At 36.4% G+C, this 20,362-nt stretch overlaps 1 protein-coding gene across 8 annotated transcripts in view; it reads right to left on the minus strand.

Moving 5' to 3' along the window:
• Positions 1–20,362, minus strand: part of SCAF8 (SR-related CTD associated factor 8) — a 198,181-nt gene that overhangs the window by 85,114 nt on the left and 92,705 nt on the right. The gene's annotated exons all lie outside the window — the stretch shown is intronic.

Consider the following 20,362-nt stretch of genomic DNA (forward strand, 5'->3'; position numbering starts at 1 on the left):
TACATGTGGCTTGTGGCTACCAAACTGGATATATATATAAATTTTTAAATTATGGCCATTTATCATAAAACGGCTAAGGTAAACACCCCACTTCCTGGGTCCTATACTGTCAGCAATCGCTGCTCTACATAGCGCTATGAAGTAGAACTGTTTGGAAGTGTTCCACAACTATGTCATCCAGTTTGGTAGCCACAAGCCACATGTAGCTACTGAGCCTTCAAGTGTAGGTGGTGTGACGAGAAAATGAATTTAAGTAAACTCTTCTGCCCAACATGGGGCTTGAACTCACGACCTGAGATGAAGAGTCACATGCTCTTCTGACTGAGCCAGTCAGGCACCCCGCGAATTTTTAATTTTTAACAGTTAAATAGCCACATGAGCCCAGGGACTTTCTTACAGGACACTGCGGATGTTAATTGATGAGAGGCAATATCCTGTAAAAGGGCCACACCACTCACGTTCCGGAAACTTAAAAAAAAAAAAAAAATGGAAAGATAACTTAGGTTATATTGACATTGAGAGGAGAGTAATAAGAGAAAATAAACTTCCAAAGGCATCTAGATTTTGACCTCCACGATTCTAGAGAGCCTCCCTCAAATCCATGCGCGAGGGCTATGAATATAAAAAGAAAAGAAAAAAGGAAGTAAGGCAGAAGGCACAAAGCTAGAAGTGACACAGTAACTGCCACGGAGCAAACAGTTATTAAGCCATCAGTCTATTTTGGGTACTGCACAAAGCACTGGACGTGTATTTGCATTTAATGCTCAAAACAAGCCTTCCAGAAAGATATATTTACCTTTGTTTTATAGATAAGGATATTGAGACTTAGGGAGTTCATTTGCTGAAATACAAATGCAACTTGTAACCAAAATCTAACAACTAGTGTCCACTGCATCCTGTATATCCTTCTGTTCCAGCGCTTAGCACATTATACCGGACTACAGTTTACTGGAGGTCTCCCATTTGGAAGGCAAGCTCCTCGAAGGCAAGGGCTGTGTTCTGTCTGTCCCCTGCTATCTTTCCCATCACCTACTACCACCACCAATTTTATCTATCAAAGTACTAAATATACACATTCTTCAGTAAGTATTTGCTGAATTTTCTGTGAATTTGTTTCTCCATTATTCCGATGATAAACCCATGTGGTAACACGCTCTCTCCAACTTTCACCCCTCGAGCATTTGTATTTAGAGTTTTAGCATTTAAAATATTTAAACTGCTTTGGGGCACCCGGCTGGTTCTGTTCGTAAAGGCCTGAGACTCTCGATCTCGGGGCTGTGAATTTAAGCCCTATGTTGGGCACAGAGATTACTTAAAAAATAAAAAATGTAAATAAATAAATACACTTCTTTAAACTGTTTCAAAGAATTTGACAAGAGACTTGGAACTTTAAATGTCTGATCAAAACATTTAACTTTGAGCTGTCATTTTTTTTCACACCCATTAACCAAAAAAAATCAGATTTCTTATATCTTTGGAAATTATGTTATAGAAATTTTAATAGTACAGTTGAAACCCTACATATTTAATACACAAAAGCTGTGCCATATAACAGCACTCACCATTATATGCTCATCTTAAAAGCACAGCTGGGTTATACTTCTATAGTAACTTTTCAATAACAAAGCCTTGACAGTTTCCAATTTCTACACCTCATTTTTCAATGACTTTTAAACCTTTCAAATATTTTATTAAATTATATCCACTCCATATGGGCACAATGCCAGTATCTCCTGGTAAAGTGGGACCTCTGCCTCCAAATCAGAAAGGACTAAAAGAAGTCTATGCATTTATCTCCTTAATCCAACTCCACAGTGCCTATAACGAGATGTAACGAAATTCCATTTTCAGACAGAATGAGAAATACACTTAAAGCTCTTGTTACAAACATTATCAGAGGTGGTGTCAAAACTTACATCGACCAAGAAGAAACACTTCTAGTTAAAAAATGATCTCCCTTCCTTGTCAGAAATAAGTATCCCGCAGGGCTTCTGCTAACTGCTGTTTTATGAGAAATATAATTATGAAAGTATGTATTCTAATCTTCACAAACATCAAAAATATTGTGTGTATTCCAACTGAACATATTGAAAACCCACATTTGTTAGGGGAAAGAGAAATGAACTAGAGCCCTGTTTCTCAAATTTTATCATTCCTACAAATCACCAGAGAAGCTTTTAAAAATGCAGATCCTAGGGTGCCTGGGTGGCTCAGATGGTTGAGTGTTGACTCTTGATTATGGCTCAGGTCATGAGCCGTGGGTCGTGGGACTGAGCCCTGCATCAGGTGCCACGTTGAGCGTAAAACCTGCTTAAGATTCTCTCTTTCTCCCTCTGTCCCTCTCCCTGACTCATACTCTAAATTAAAAAAAAGAAATGCAGATCCTGATTCAGTACATCTGAGATGGAGCCTGAGACTCTGAGTTTCTAACAAGCTTCCAAGTGTGAACTTGTTTGTAGTCTAAAGGCTTTATGCTGCTAAGAACAAATTTTTCCAGATCTCTGATTTTTTTTTTTTTTGGCTCTTCTAATTTCTTTTAATAATTATTCTTTCAAAACATTAAAAATTCTTTAAAAAAATTTTTAATGTTTATTTATTTTTGAGAGAGACAGAATGCGAGCAAGGGAGGGAGACACAGATTCTGAAGCAGGCTCCAAGCTCTGAGCTGTCAGCACAGAGCCCGACATGGGGCTTGAACCTACAAATCGTGAGATCATGACCTGACCCGAAGTCAGACGTTTAACCGACTGAGCCACCCAGGCACCCCAAATTATAAATTCTTTCAAGAAATTTTTACTAAATGTGTATTGATTCAGACACTTCACCAGGAGCACAAATAAGATCTGATCTCAGCCTCTGAAGAGCAGACATGTCAACAATTGCACCATAACCACAAAGTTCTAATAATAAAGGTATGCAGCATGAATGACTACTTTTCCAGGGGAAAGGAGAAAAGGCTAAAGATGCCACTCTTGCCCTCAGTCCTGAAGACAAACAGGAGTCTGCACAGTAGAGAAGGGGAGGATCCCACTGCAGGCATAAGAAACCTCAAGACAAGCAGTCAAACACTCTGGAGGAGCTGCAAATTATATCAAATCGATGAAACACAATGTTTATGGTAGAGACCAGATAAGGACACCAGGGAAAGGTAAACAGATCATGGAGTCCAGCATGGCCGTGATGAGTTTAGAAAGAACAGTTTCAGTGGATTGGTGAGGTCAAAAACAGACTACAGTGCACGGAGGAGGAGAAGGAACAAGAAATGGAAACAAATGAAACACCCTTTCCAAAGATCTTCCTGTAAAGAAATATGGAGGCCAGAAACCAGAAAAGAAGAAAAGGTCAAGGGCACACTTACTTTGTGTGAGAGACTTAAGCACATTAATAGGAAAACTTGGGGCAAGTGAAGAGGGAAAAGTTAAAAATACAGGAGGGAGGCAAGGAGTGACACGTGCTCCTAAGACTACAGTAAGGTTTCTTAACTCCAGCACTTTTGCATTTGGAGAGAGTATTCTTTGTCATAGGGGGTGTTCTATGCATTGCAGGATATTTAACAGCATCCTTGCTCCTAATACTCACTGGACACCAATAGCATTCCCAACCTTATCCCAAATATGACAACCAAAAATGTCTCCAGACATGGCTAAATGTCAGTCACCTGGGGAAAAGAGAGCGGCAAAATCTTCCTGGTTGAGAACAAATGGTCCAGTGGCAGAGATCAGATAATTTTAAGTAAGCTTAGAGATACTGGGTGAAACAAGTGGTTCCCATCCATCAGCTGTACCACTAGAAAAGAGGAAGGTCCTCCGTTACGGGGAAATAAGCATGTTTTGTGTTGAGTGGAAAAGTTTTGGAATCATTCTGCAGAGAATGGTAGAGGCATGTAACCAGGGAAAGCAATCTGTCTAAGAAATACTTTCTATTCTCTCAGGCTTCAAAAGTAGTGTGACTTCCCTTTATGAGCTCTCCAGAAAATAGTACACAAAAGGAACCTGAGCTTGAGGATTACACTGAAGGATCTTTAATAAAATATCTTAACAATTTAAGGAAATGAATAACCGTAAAAAGTATTCTCTTAAAAGAACCATCTTCTTTTTGGCCAGAACAAAAATTTACAGGTAAAAAATGATCTTTTTTCTGCCAAATATGCAATTTCTAAAAAAGATTTTATTTTTAAGTAATCACCCAACGTGGGGCTCAAACCCACAACCCCAAGATCAAGAGTCGCATGTTCTACCTACTGAGCCAGCCAGGTGCCCCCTGAATATGTGATTTTACCATAATTTTGTAAAGTCTTCAATAGGAAAGTTTCTGTATTTTATTTGTCCCAAATCCTACCCATTACAATCAACACTTTTCTTTAAGACACGAAAGTAAAATAACCTAGTATTTTAAATTAGTCATCACATTTGAAAAACTGTCATATTAACTTTCATATGCTGCTGGGTATTAGTCCACATTACATTTATGCTCAGTGTAGAGAAAAAATTAATACCTGGGCCCCAAAAGCTTCACTGCTCTACACTATCAAAAGTGACTAGTTCAGGGGCACCTGGGTGGCTCAGTCACTTAAGCGTCCAACTTCGGCTCAGGTCATGAACTAATGGCTTGTGGTTCGAGCCCTGCATCGGGCTCCGTGCTGACAGCTTGGAGCCTAGAGCCTGCTTCAGATTCTATATCTCCCTCTCTCTCTGCCTTTCCCCTGCTCATGCTCTGTCTGTCTCTCTCTCTCAAAAATACATAAACATTAAAGAAATTTTTTTTAAAGTGGCTAGTTCAGAAGACATTTTAACTAGCCATTTTAGATATTTTATCCTCCAAATAGAGTCTTTACAACTTGAAAATCTGATTTATGTTTTAATAACATATTTATATTTATAATTTCCTGAAAATATCAAAAGGTTACTTGTTTAAGCAGTTGCCCCCATACAAAGGAAAAGAGACCTCATGTGCAATATTTGTCAAAATTACCAAGAAAAGTGATCTGCAAAGAAATGTGTCTCATTTAAAAATCTTCTTGGCGCGCCTGGGTGGCGCAGTCGGTTGAGCGTCCGACTTCAGCCAGGTCACGATCTCGCGGTCCGGGAGTTCGAGCCCCGCGTCAGGCTCTGGGCTGATGGCTCGGAGCCTGGAGCCTGTTTCCGATTCTGTGTCTCCCTCTCTCTCTGCCCCTCCCCCGTTCATGCTCTGTCTCTCTCTGTCCCAAAAATAAATAAACGTTGAAAAAAAAATAAAATAAAAATCTTCTTAAAAACATCCTTTAAAAAACAAGGAAACTTGCCCCAGAAACTTTTTTCTTTTTCCTGGATCCATAAATTTACTGAAGCACCTTCATGTGTAGCTAATGGAACTGGATTTGCATTAAGCAGTTATCTTCCTCAAGAACCAAACACATCTCACACCAAAATATGTTAAAATAAAAGTCCCAGCTATAATAGGCAACAACTCTCATCCGCACTAACTAAACCGCAAAACAAGAACATGTTCAAGAGTATGAGAGCAACCACTAGAGAGAAACCAGTATTGGTTATAATCTCAACTGATTAGCTTCACTAGCTAAACAGAATTCCTTTAGGCTTTGCAACCATCTGAAGTTAATATTAATACTGTGTAAGTGTTTTGGATATGTTATCCATTCTCTTCTTTTTTTTTTTTTTTTCAACGTTTATTTATTTTTGGGACAGAGAGAGACAGAGCATGAACGGGGGAGGGGCAGAGAGAGAGGGAGACACAGAATCAGAAACAGGCTCCAGGCTCTGAGCCATCAGCCCAGAGCCCGACGCGGGGCTCGAACTCCCGGACCGCGAGATCGTGACCTGGCTGAAGTCGGACGCTTAACCGACTGCGCCACCCAGGCGCCCCTCCATTCTCTTCTAAAGGAAGAAAATTCAAGTTGGATTCACTTTCAGGTCTGCTGTATAGACTGATCAAAGGACGAAAAATTAAGCTGAAATTCCATATTTTAAAGACCACTGTGAACATCATTCAAGTGTATCTCTGATTGCAATTTGATCTGTACACTTAAGGCCTGTGATGTGATGATCTCTGATAGTGGGCATATTAGGAAAATCCCATGCACTTTATCCAAAACCTAACTACAAAATGATACCTAGGATTACAACCAAGCAAAAGAATTTACCTAAGGTAAACATGTCCATACAGCAATCAGGGTTATGTCTAAGGTTGTTAGGTTATGTCTCCATTCCTCCCAAAAGGAACAGAAATTGCATGTGCTTTGGAAACATGCAAAAAAGCATAAGAATTAAGAAAGGGAATATAAGTATAGTTAAAGGACAGTCTAGACATAATATAATTCAATTATAGTTTAGCAAATCTAAGGATTTCAATTATCTGGCTCAAGTCTTAAGCTACTCATAGAAAAACAAGTCTATGTATGGTTACACATTAAAAATCAAATTACTTCAAAGCCAACATTAGACAAATCAGATTTTACTAGACACGTCAATCAATTCAAAGTACAGAGTTCAGTCAAGTTCCAAAGTGGACAAATTTCTGAAACTTTTTATTTTTCTTGATATAAACAAAATGGATCCAATTTTTGAGGGTGCTCAACATCAAAGTCAGTAAGGCCATATGCATGGATTTCCACGATCACCCATAATCTTAAAATATTTTATACTAACAACTTGGACTATATAATCATGAAAGCTTAATGTTACACTTCACCTTTTCATTTCAAAAAGAAATCTAGGTTATTTAGGTGCTAAACAATTCCTGCTCTTTTCTTAAATAATCTTAGCATTGGCCTCTCACTCGTTTTACTTTCTCTGGGAAATAATGCAAATATATTAATCCTAATTCCATTCTCTGGGTTCTTTTCAATTCTGTTTCCTTCTCAAAACTCTTCCTCTAATCTAATTCAATAAAAATAATTGTCCCCTTAACTTTTTAAAAAAAATAAAAATTTATTTTAATATCCGAAACAAAAATTAACTGGGTTCAAAAGTCATGCCTTAGCATGTTTCCAGTACTGGAAGCCATTTTACTGACAAGGTTAAAGCCAACCTAAAACAAATGGCAAAAGATGTAATTATTCCATGTAACATCTTCATTAAGGATTCTTTGCCCTAAAATAAGGTAAAAATAAGCTAAAATAAGGCCAAAATATAACCAGGGCATTAGGACACCCATGAAATTAAAAGTTAATAAAGTTAAAAAGTTAGTAAGTAACTTTATATTCCTAGCTTTGTTTGAAAAATACTTGGAAGAATTCAGAACAAAACACTTAATTCACTAACTTATGCAAGATTAGACTGCATCTCAAGGCCAGTGAAGGCAAAGACAGGATATTATCGTTACAGTGTTAATGTCAAGTAACATCATGTAATGTCACCTTAAGAAGCAAAAACCTGTACCCTGGACCTTGAGAGGATGACACCAGAATAACTGCTTTAAAAAGGCATACAATTAACCCCTTAACTTTTGGTAACTTCCTTCAGGACCAGGAAGAAGTTTCAGATCTAAAGCTAACAACGGACTCGCGGCGACTGTTGAAGCAGCAATGTGGAAAATCTGGGACTCAGCAGGAAGGAGTCTGTCGGTAGGAAGGAGCTTAATGGTATCTGTCATAGTTGTGGGAGTAAAAGTTTATGTGTCTATCCATGGGGGGGAAGGAAATGTTGGTACGCCTTCTATATTTTTTACTCTGGCTCTAGATAAAAAACAAACCCAAATGCTGTAGCATAAAAAGATAACAAATTCCATTACTCATCAATTACAATGTTAACTTTCCTCAGGCTCCGGGTTCTTTCTACTGTGCAAGTTACAGTTAAAAATAACGTGAGTCCCTCACCTATGGCTTCAAAGATTTTTTTAAATTGTAGACGAAAGCTGTGAGATCAGAAAGATATGGGAAAGCCAGAAGCAAGAGTGCTAGCTAGTCTTCAGAGGTTCTGTTACAGAAGTAAATTCCAGATTACGTTATGCTTAGCAAGCATAAGGGTGTATGAATAATTACGGTGGCACAAAGGCATTGGGAATGCCATGAATAGGCCATGAATGCTCATTTACTAGAGGGCTCAAGGGCGTGTATCTGGCTGTCTGAGCAGGAGCACCCGAGGGGTTTTCTTTCCTGGGCTAAATTCCAAAACCAGAGAAATGTCTGGGTTTTTTGTTTTTTAATCATCATCCCAAGAGGTCTACTGCTTGGCATTTCAAATATGTACTTGTGATACATGATGAGCCAAACATGCCATCTTTATTCCTATGAATCAATCCTAGGTACACCGGCTCAATACAATGAAGTGCTCTGCTTTGAATTTATCAGTTTGATAAAAAGGAGTTTAGAATAGTGGTTCATCAATTAGGACATCCAAGAATATGTCCATACAGGAAAAGAGAAAAGAGAAAAAGAAAAGGGCTCTGAGCTTGAGCAGAAAGCATCTGGTCAAAGGCTGAAAGGGCCACTCCCCCACCCGTCGCGGTCACTCTCAGCGCCGCACCCCTCTGGCTCCTCTCTCAAGTCCTGTTCAGCCTCAGCTGACTTTTGGCAGCTTTGGACTCAGCTGGTCCAAGAAAAAAGCTGAAGCAAATCCACAAAGTGACCCATAGTACTGATGGCATTAAGAGCACCGGATAGTAAATGAGTATTATTAGGCTATCATCAATTAGAAGATGAGTAACTAAAAAATGATTTAAAGCTAGTACTTTAGCCAGCTGTCAGAAATATTACTGCTTTATGTCTTTAAAATTGTATTTAAGTAATCTCTATACTCAACATGGGGCCTGAACTCATGACCCTGAAATCAAGAGTCACGTGCTCTTCTGACTGAGCCAGCCAGGTGCCCCAATATTACTGCTTTAAAGACTATATTTTATAAAGGTGGCTCTTGCTCACCTTCATTCTCTGAGAATATATTTAGTACTGAGTACCCATTTAGTATTAATTTCTGGTTATTGGAGCACTTAAAGAAGACTGAGCTGGCCCGGGTAAGACAATAAGAATTTAAAGATCTAATTCCTAAAGCAGTACAAGTTTGGTAAGCAGATGTGAGACTCAAATCTGAGAAAGACAAGACACTGATTTTAAGTTGTCTGATTCCTGAGAGAACAGTCAAGTGCCATTACAAAAAGATCAAAAGAAAATTTACGTTTGCTGAAGATTCTTTGAGGAGAAGGTATCTGATATATGCATGTGTATATGAGTGTGCACACACATATTTCCAACTATGAGTTGTATTTGATCAGAAACTATTTGAAATGTTAAATTAAAAAGGTAAACAGCCAAGACAGAAACAGAAGTAAAGTCAGACTACTCACTGAACAATAGCAAAAATATTTACCAAGAAAAATCAACCTGGCTTAACTACTTCCTGTCAGAATAAGTGCTCTATGTAAGGTGTGCCTGAGTAGATAATTTGAGGACAAACACAACATTAAAGGCCAAACCCAACAAAAGGCCTTGCTTACAGGTACAAAAAAAGAGTGGAGAGCTGTCCAAATTGCTAAGAACAAAGGGAAAATTAGCAAGTATTCCTTTGGAAAAACTGAGACAATTACACCTCAAAGGACTTAATGACTAATCACAAAGTGTCAGCCTTCTTTAATTCTCTGAACCTAGATATCACCATTGTTTTCAAGACCTGGTCACACTATTTCCATACTCTTAAAATCCTTTCCATCTGATGTTTAGTGGCTTAGAAAGAATCAGGGCCATACCCTTGTCTATAACCCTTAGATAGCTAGAGGCTAAGGAGATGTAAAGGCTAGTGCCTTTATCCCTATAGTTTCTCAGGTGAACCCTCCCATCAAAATTTTCTCTTCATCCATGAGTATTTCCACATTCCCTAGCTTTACTATTGGTTAAATACAATTGTTTTTGCAGTGAGGGAAGCCATTTTTTCACCCTTTGAAAACCAATAGTAATTTAGAAATCAACCTTAGTCTGCCACTGATTAAAATGTGAACTACTGATTTCTACATGCCCAGAATATAGAAGTTGTATTACAGAGAAAACTTGAAATACACAGCTTAAAACAAAATAAAGGCTTTGAATTGTGAATTTGGCGGCAGGTATACTACGTATTTCGACTCTTCCACATAAAGACTAAAGCTACAGCTGTATCTTTAGTCCAACAAATAAACTTAAAATGACCAAGGTGGCAAAGAAAGGTAAGAGCTTTAACATGTTAAGGGATTGCCCCATTCCAAAATTAGCTTTCTGTATCAAGGTAACAATTAAATTTTACATTATCCCCGAAAGAGTCTAGCTGTTATTTTTGTAAAGCTATGATTTAAAAATTACTGCTTCACATTTGAAAGTACAGATAACTAGTTACTGTTGCATTTTGTGATTGCTAATGGAGTCAAGAATCCTATGTATCTTCTTAAACTGGCTACTATGAGTGACTAGAGATTTCAGAATTGGCAGTAGTTAAGTAACTTTACTCCTCTCCTCCAACAGATAATCTCTTGGATCTCAAATTTTATTTGACACTTATTTTGGGATTAAATGTTTTTCAAACTCTTAGTATCAAATAAGGAGATCTGGAAAATCATTTTTCTAACTGTGGTTTCCCATTCAATGGACTGAGTCAGACACAATTTAAGGAAGTATTTAGTTTATTTCAGTGATTAACAATATTTTTAGCATGAATATATTCATAGGAGTGTAAATCGTTTCTTCATTTCTAATTAGCCTTTCTCAAGTCTCATGAAAAATGTATACTCTTAAAACTCAAATTCCTGCTTTATTGAATAAAAAAATGAGGAATGCTCTATTTTTAACCACTGAATTACTACTATCTGGACACATTTAAGCAATTAACAAAAGGAAGGAGACTTTTTAAAAATTTTATTTTAGAGAGAGAGCACGAACTGGGGAGAGGGATGGGGCGGGGGTGGGGGGGGGGTGGGTAGAATCCCAAGCAGGCTCCGTGTTCAGTGTAGAGGCTGATACAGGGCTCGATCCCACGACTCTGGGATCATGACGTGAGCCAAAATCAAGAGTCAGACACTCAACCAACTGAGCCACCCAGGTGCCCCAGGAAGGAAGCTTTTTAACTGTTCTTCCTGTTATTAGACCACAGCCACCTCTTCATGACAGGCAAGCCACTTGGGCCAACAGGATGCTTGCCACTAGCCTAAAGCACCAGACAAATAAACTCGAGGAGTTGAAGCTTTGGAGGTTAAAAAAAAAAAGTCTCAAAAGACCTATAAAGCTCCAAGAACCACACAAAACTCCCCTATCCTCTCTTTCCTCATTTTGAATATTCAAATCTGTACAAATAATCCCTTAATTATTTGCAGCCAATACAACACTACTTTGCATGTCCCGAAGTCTCTACTGGCCATTATCCACAATTACAATAGTGAACACCTACATAATATGACATGCCAGGCAGTGTTTTAAGTGCTTTGGTGTTCTTCAAACAAAAACAAGAAGAACTGTCCAAATTTCTATGAAGTCACAGGGGCCTTTGTTAAGACACCTATTTAGTAAAGACCTATATATTCATGTAACTTTGATTTCAGTTGATACAAAGTTCTTTTTACTTGATCAAATACAAATTGTGCTAATTCTACCAAAAGAAATAGAGAAATGTATTAAGGTTGTAACACTAAATAAAAATAGCAAATAAATTGGTTATTTATTTGGCAAATAATAAAACTAATTTCTAATAAACCACTGAAATGGCAAAGTGATAGTCCTATCACTTAAGGTAAATTTTTAATGAGTAGACAAAAAAGAAAATGCTAAACTATTTAAAACAAACAGAAGTGAAACGGAAAGACACATAGCAATTTTCAGGGTAGCTATATTTAATAAAGTTTTTAAAAAACCTCCACTTTTTAAAGTCAATTTTTTTAATGCAAGAGTAATTTGCACTAAAAAGATTCTTTGCTATATAATACTAATAGTACAGCATTTTCTTTCCAAATTCTTTTAATTCAATTATTACTAAAGAAATTAACTTTTATACTGGGCATTACAAATTCATCTAAAAAGCTAGGCAGTGCTACTGCGTTTTAACGGCTTGCAATTCTTGTACTAGAGATTTGACTGTTGTAATACCCAAGGTAACTTAAAAATAGAATTCAATAAAGATGTGTTTTGTCACTCTAAAATGTGACTACCTTTCCCACTGTGTGTGTTTTAAATTTTTCAAGGTCTGTTTACTTAGATCTTAAATAGTTACAGAATTCAGTCCTAGGCTGTTATGACTTGTGTCCTCCAAAAATATATGTTGAAGTCCTAACTCCCAGTATCTCAGAATGTGACCTTATTTGGAAATAGGGTCATTGTAGATGTAATTAGCTAAAATGAGGCCATACTGGGGTAGGGTGGGCTCCTAATCCAATAGAACTGATGTCCTTATAAGAGGAGAATTTAGACACACACACACACACACACACACACGGAGATGATGTGAAGACACGAGATGGAAGACGGCCCATCATCTGACAACAGAGGCAGAGACTGAAGTGCATCTCCAAGTCAAGAACACCAAGGACTGCTTAGAACTGCCAGAAGTTAAGAAGCAAAAAGGAAGGATTCTCCTCCAGAGCCTTCAGAGAGAGACATGGCTCTGCCAGCACCTTGATTTCAGACTTCTCACCTCTGGAACTGTGAGGGACTAAGTTTCTGTTGTTCTAAGACCCCCGATGTTTGGCAATGTTGTTGTAGCAGGAAACTAATTACACAGATCATGAATTAAAATCTACCTTTCCAAAACAGCATCTTTTAAAGTAAAGCATAGCTTCAGAGTCAGCAAAACCTGGCATCAAACACCTGTGCAAATTAAATCCGTTTAACCCTGAACTTGAATTTGCTTCTTCATTTGTAAAAAAGAGGTAACAATCCTACCAAACAGTGTATTTCTGAAGATAAATTATGTACAATGTTCACAACACAGAGGTCAAAAATGTTAAGCCTCTCCGTACCCAAGCCCTTCTCCCAAGTCCTGCAGTGAGAATGCATTTTAACTTGTGGTCATTTGGCTAACAATTCATAAAGTAGTATGATAAAAACAAAGGGCTATAGTTAAAATATTATTAAGTAAATTTTTAAAAATGTCCTAACGTAAGCCCTGATAGTTTAACTACTTAGCAATCTCTAAATCCTTATCCTGGGTATGACCACACTATATAAGATGTGATGCTTTTCAGAACTTGCAGAGATGGTAAATGCTACCCTCTCCTATTTAAAACGTCCAAACTAATTTCAGTCATCACAGAAAGATCAATTCTGAAACAGTTTTATCCTTTATACTTTCAAAGGTTAATTTTACTCATCACAAGTCTTCTGATTTACTAACATTCTTATTAATATGCAAACTGACCCAAGTTCAGTAATAAACACAAGACTCCTGTTACTAAAAACTCATTGTTCAAATGCAGAACTTTTTATTTCATGTAATAATCATAAGTAAAATAATAATTACCTTTGACAAGATTAGTAGAAATAGAAATCTCACAAATATAATAAGCATGTTCCCCTGACATGCAAATTAGCCAGTAATATGGCCACAATGTTTAAAGTCATCTGTCCAAAGACTTGGGAAAAGGTGATCAAAGGCCAGCACCAGGACATGCTATGAATTAAAATTTAAATGAATCTAAGTTTCGTGATTTGAACAGAAGACTTGAAGAGAAAGAAAACCTAGAATCAGATTATATATTTGAGAAAAGTAAAATGACTGCAAATTATCCGCTGCTATCAAAGACAACAGAGCTGGGCTCTAAAACTGCCTGATTTCAAGTGGTGAATAAAGACCAATACTGAATGCTTACTATGTGTAAAGACAACCTGACACATTTCACTTAATTCAAGCCATGGAATATTCTTAATATAGGAGCTTTATACACAAGAAAACGGATTACTAAGTTTTGTCAATACACAGAGTGTATAAATGCCGAATTTTGACAGGAGCACCTACAGCCACAATCTAAAATATAAACTTGCAAGCAACCACTGGCTCCGCTTTACATATATTTAAACATTTTAAAAGATAAATAAGTTTTGATATTTTATTTGTGGGAAAGTTGCAGTAAAAAAAAAAAATCTTCCTTAATATCAGTGCAATACAAACTTGCCTCCAAAATAGCATGTTATTGGGGCACCTGGGTGGCTCAATCGGTTAAGCATCTGACTTTGGCTCAGGTCATGAACTTGTGGTTCATGAGTTTGGGCCCTGAGTAGGGCTCTGTCCTGACAGCTCAGAGCCTGGAGCCCGCTTCGGATTCTGTGTCTCCCTCTCTCTCCGCCCCTCCCCTTCTCGTGCTCTGTCTCGGTCTCTCTCAAAAATAAATAAAACATTAAAAACAAAAACAAAAACAAAAACCTCAAAATACCATCTTAAGAAAGTTAACCATACTATATCATAGCATAACCTTAAGAAAAACCCAAACCCTGAAAACAGAATCTAAGAAAATGCAGCTGGAGTGATTATTTAGCTATAGGAAAAGGAGAGAGTCCCACAGGTACTTGTAATAAGGAAAATACAAATTCAGTTTAGTGTTTAAATGAAGCCTTATCCTATAAGGAGAAGACTGGCTGTTCAAGTTTATGTCTGCCTGCACAAATTTATTTGCCTTTTATCTTTTTATTGTTTTTTTTTTTTTGGTTTTTTTTTTTTTGCCTTTTAAAGAGAAGAGGAGCTAACACTGGGTGAGCCTCTGCCATGTATGTCTCGAACCTTAGCAGGTGCTACACACTAACTTTTCAAAATGATAGACCTGCGTTTTAATCTTTCCTCAAATATTTACAAGTTGTGTGACCCTGGGAAACAAATCTGTGACAGGCTTGTTAGCAAAATAGATATTAAAATACAAGATTGTCATGAGTCTTATACAGGTAATAAAATTATCCCAGTTCTTGTCACATAGTACACGTCTGTTAAGTACTAGCTAACATCAACAATGACCATTTTAAAAACGTAACCGTACAGATTAGTTATTAAGAAATGATGCCTGGAGATACAGTAACTTGTCTAAAAGACGTATATATCTAGCAAATGTTAAAAATAGTTTTGAAAACCTAATGGCATGGAAATCTGTGGTCTCTTTAAAAGTTCCAATGTTGTTAGTCTTTCCTTTTGTTCCTCTGGTTTCCTCAAGTGGTCTTTTACAGAGGAGAAAATTTATTTCATATACTCAAGGTGTTTAAACACTAGAAATGACCCTAGAAACCGCTAAGCCAAGGGGCAGCAAACTGCTTTCAATACAATTATATCCAACTGATAGTCCTTGCTTGGAATAAAGGGTCAAAAAGGAGGCTGGAGTGCTATGATGACGCTTTTTACATTTTTTTTTTAATGCTTATTTATTTTTGAGAGAGAGGGAGACAGAGGGAGAGAGGGGGAGACACAGAATCCGAAGCAGGCTCCAGGCTCTGAACTGTCAAGCACAGAGCCCGACGCAGGGCTCAAACTTATGAACTGCAAGGTCATGACCTGAGCAGAAGTCAGACACTTAACCAACTAAGCCACCCAGGTGCCCCGAGAAGGATTGCAGAATTCTGAGAAAGGCAGAAAAGTAGGACAAAACAGTGATAGCTCCCATGGAGTGTGGAGAGGGCCAAACAACACAGGTCAACCAAGTGCAACATATCTGCCATTGCTATGCCAGAGTGCGCTCATTAAACTCCTCTACTTCTCATTAATTCAGGGCTCAAAGTCACAAGTTCTAAGTTTACTCTCTACCATCTAGTGAGCTCTGTGCATAAGAGCTCCCTCCTCCACTTCCTTCACTATAGGTCATCCTGTGGTAGGGTCCCCTCCCTAAAAAATGAAAAAACAAAACCCAAAAAACAAAAACCCTCAAGGCAACCTGGCTACACAGGAACATAACCTCGCTCACGACCTTGTAACATGAGACCACTTAATCAGACTGCATGTTTGTGTGTTACCATATATGGAAAACAAAGAAGTCAAAAATGCATAAAAGACTATGCCACAGGCGTTCGGGGCTCAGTTCTTAGGGTACAAACACAACTGAGCCATGCTGGCATGAATAAAGTTGCTTCCTGGAAAGAAAAGCCTTGGTGTCATGACTTCCTGTGTGAGAATCCTGCTACAATCCTACTATCCGATGCACCTACCACTTCTATGATGTAAACTTAGTCCATTAGCACAATTCTACCCCTTGATCTACTATTATAGTTTACAAGTTACTTAGATTATTTGTTCTATAGCATGATTAGAACAGGGCAGAGTAATTCTAAGTGTACATATAGAATGAAAAGAGAACCCCAAAACAGGAGAGAATTAAGTAGAGGGGAAGAAAAATGTCTCAGCAAAGCTCATGCAAAATAAACCACCGATCTGTGTTAGTTTCTGACATGCAACCACATCTAAGTAGTCCTACTAGAAATATTACTAGTCCTTGATAAATTTGACACTCACAATCTTGTCCCAAAGGGTCCCTTTCCATAATCAAAGCATTTAAATCAAGTAAATTTTTCTTTGAGGTATCCTATAACTAAGTCTCAATTGAGTCAAAAATACTTCCTATAAAACCATGTCAAGATGTTTCCTTCCATGCCTTTCTTCCCTTAATTCATCTTTCTGATTAATTATTAATGCTTTAATGAGTTTAGAACTGTGATGACTTCTCTATTTTTTATTCATACTCCAATGCCAACTGCCACAAGTATATACTTTATTGAAACATTAAAAATAATTTTTGTATTACCAAAGTATTTTACTTAAAATTTTTTTTGAAGAATCTCAAGTGCATGGCATATTAAGTATTTACATGTTTTAATCTATTTGAAGTGGTAGTTTGTGGGGTTCTAAAAAGCATACATATACACCCAGGGAAGAGTGTGAGTGTGTGTGTGAGTGTGTGTGTGTGTGTGTTTGTGTGTGTGTATAAAAATATGTATCTTCCTAGGGGATTCTGTATTTGTAAGTCTGTGGTGACATCCCCCCACCTCCTATTTCCACAGGTGATTCTGTTGTATATTTCTTGTCTGAGAACCACAGAGTATTTCAAATTGTTTTCAATATGTACATCCCTATTTAAAGTATACACCCCCCTAAAGAAAACAATCTGGGCCATTAATTTTGAATTCTAATTCCAGAAAGTTTTGCTAAACCAAGGTGTCTTGTATTTAAATCTCCCATTAAAAAGTAGTAACCTTTATTTCTTTTGAAGTGGAAAATTAAAATTTTAGTGCTTAAAAAACTTAAGTTATAGTTTAAAAGATGTTTTATATAAAACCACAGCATCCTCAATTAAGGAAACATTTATAATTCTCTGCCACACTGCAGTATTTATTATATTTACAAATATTTAGTTTTTAATTTTGCCTATCTTAAAAATGAATATAAAGATACTTGCTTCTCCTCTTCTACGTTATGTAAAACATTTAAAGAGAAAAATTTTAATGTTTCCTTTCTCTGAAAGTTAAAAGCCCTTAAAACATTTTATTAATATAGCACCCCATAAAGTAATAATAAAGGCACATAAGGTATAACAAAATTATTTTTAATTGGATATTAAAATTTACTTTTTCTTTAAAGTTGTGCCCATTTGAAATATATACAATGACAAAAAAACATCAAAATGTTCTTTAAATCATTCAATGAATAAGGGATTATATATATATCTATATAAAGTTCATAATGAATACCGCATTTCTTTGATTCTAAGACACCATTAGATTTGACATTTCCGAAATAGGATGGGTCTTGTAATCCCTGGCATGTCATGCTGGAAACAGTTTTTATTCCTGAACGATGCTTCTTACAATGAATGGCACCTTAGATCTGATGAACAATGGTGTTTATAAAAAAAATACTTTTTCAAACTGAAAGAGGTAAGTTTTTCTTTTTGAGTGTAATAAAACCGACCCACCCCCAAAACAACCTTAAACGTGTGGCTCCATAAACTATAATCTTTTATATGAGTGAAAATGGCCAATACATTTAATGAGACCACTAAATTATCAGGACAAAAGAAACTCTGGTAAGAATGTAATAGCTTAAATAATGAACAAATGTTATCAATTAAATATTATATAAAGTCATTTCCAGAGTTTTAAACAAATAATTTTATACTATTCCACCTTCCAAAGCTAAACATTTCCCATCCTACATACTGAAATAAATTTAGCATTCCACCTACAATGTGCTGCAGATGACTGCTGTGCTGTAAAACAAGTTTCTAACTGCAATATAAATGATCAAAGCGCACTGTATGTATTTATGCTATAAACAGAAGCCAATGATTAACGAAATGTTTAAAGGCAAAAAAAACCATTTAGAAAGCATCTACTAAAACTGTAGTCTATTATACTGAGAGTCATATTGTTCTCTAACACATCACAAATCAAGACACTATTGATTTGGTGGCTCATGTAGATACTGCCTGCAGCACTTCGAACAACTGTACTCAAGTGGTCAGGTCACTCCTTGCTATTTCTACTGGCTAGTAGTCTAGTGACAGCACTGGGATCAAACGCATCAAAAACACAATAGGTTCTACGTCAAACTTAATCAAAGACAATTTCTCTCCATCATTCAAAAAACTAGTGAACGTAAATATAAACTTGGGAAATTCAGTATAAGGATGAGTAATATCCTTTCACTTAAATACTATACTACAAAATAAGGACAAAGTGAGAACAAGTAGACATAAATTTTTCTCAACTATTTTAAGAGTGTCACACACTCCCAAGATAGGTTTCTAGATACACTACTGACAACTGATTAGGTTAACTGTCACCACCAGAATCTTCAAACCAGTGCGATGCTTCTACATATTTTGTTTTCAAGTTTACACATGAAGGCCCAGCAGTGATTAAAAACTTGGGATCAAAAGTCACTGAAAAGTCTACATTTTTTATTGCTACTTAATCCAAGTGAATATCACTTAATTTTAATAATGGTAAATACAACTAAAGTAGTTTGAAATCCCAGTCAATATAATTTCCTTAAGGACAAGGCTAATCATTCCTGAACGTTAATACTTTGCACCACTGTCACAGTTTTTCCTGTTACCCTAAGGAAAAGATCTGAAACCAACTCAAATTACTGGACTATATTGAATTACCTTAAAAGTAAACACCAAATTTCCACGTTTACCCACTTTTTCACATAACAAAAGTAATAATGTACTATTTCTGTTCAGAACCTTTAAGAAGAAATGACTTGATTTTTGGCCAGGAACCAACCTTAAAGCTCTTACAGCTGTTTAGATTATCAAGAGGTAAGCCAAACCAATCCCATTTTAAATTTACATTTAAATCCATCTTTACAGGGCTGGTGTGTTCTATCCTTATTTTTTAGGCAGGCTTGACAAATGTAGCTTAAGAATTTTAGAGAAATAGAGCAAATGATGAGTGGCTGGGAATGCATAGGAAACAAAAGGACTATTCATAGGACCAAATAAAAGCCTTCATTAGGAATGAAAAAAAAAAAAAACCAATGGTTTTTAATATATGTGTGTATATATATATATATATATATATATATATATATATATGTAAAACCCAAAGGAGAAACAAATAGCAAATAAATGATAATTAAAAGCAAAAATAAATAAATAAATAGGAAACCAATCCCCAATTTTTCTGCTACTCAGTTTACCTTGGAGGCTAATCTGAACAGTGTTACCCACAGCCTACAGAACACATGATGGACACTTTGTTCCTGAAATATAATGTTTTTAAATCCATCAACACCTCTATATATTCTGTGCAATTAAGAAATTCACCTCAGGCAAGTGACCGATAAGTACTTTAGTACTAGCAGTATCTATGCAGAATAGCAAATATAATGTGAAACAAAGCAATGCAAGCATTTAAGTGAATTCTGGCTCCATGCTAACTCTGGCTTCATGCCTAACTATGTTAAAAAAGAATTGCCAAACTGTCAATGCATTTCTTTACAATATTTCTTATTTTACCTTCATAAAGGCTAAGAGTTTTGACTATGAGCATTGTCAATTAGCCAAATTTCTCTAATTTTCTATCCGATTTTAAAGAATATTTTATAATCTAAACTATCAACTATTTTTCTCTGTATGTACATGAAGACAGACATACAGAGAAACAGAAAAATCTACATAGGATTTACACAATAAATATATACAGATATTACATACATACTAATGAGACTGCATGATTTTTATATCAAAGTACATGTTTTTCCACCACACAGTTCTTCATTGTTATCAAGAGTAATAAAAAAACTTCTGCAACAACTAAGCACATGCTGCTAATGATCCAACGTTTTAAGAATTTGTAGATTAAAAAAATACAATTCCTAGAACACTGTTATCAAACAAATAAGTTTTATTGGCATCTAAAAACAAAATTCACCCAACATTGAAACGTACTTTAATATTTATGTTGTTTTCTTTTTTTTTTTTTTTTTTTTTTTTATTTTTTAATAAA

The sequence above is a fragment of the Herpailurus yagouaroundi genome, unplaced genomic scaffold (genome assembly GCF_014898765.1).
Source record: "Herpailurus yagouaroundi ecotype Mexico unplaced genomic scaffold, PumYag 198, whole genome shotgun sequence".
In the NCBI taxonomy this organism is placed as follows: domain Eukaryota; kingdom Metazoa; phylum Chordata; class Mammalia; order Carnivora; family Felidae; genus Herpailurus; species Herpailurus yagouaroundi.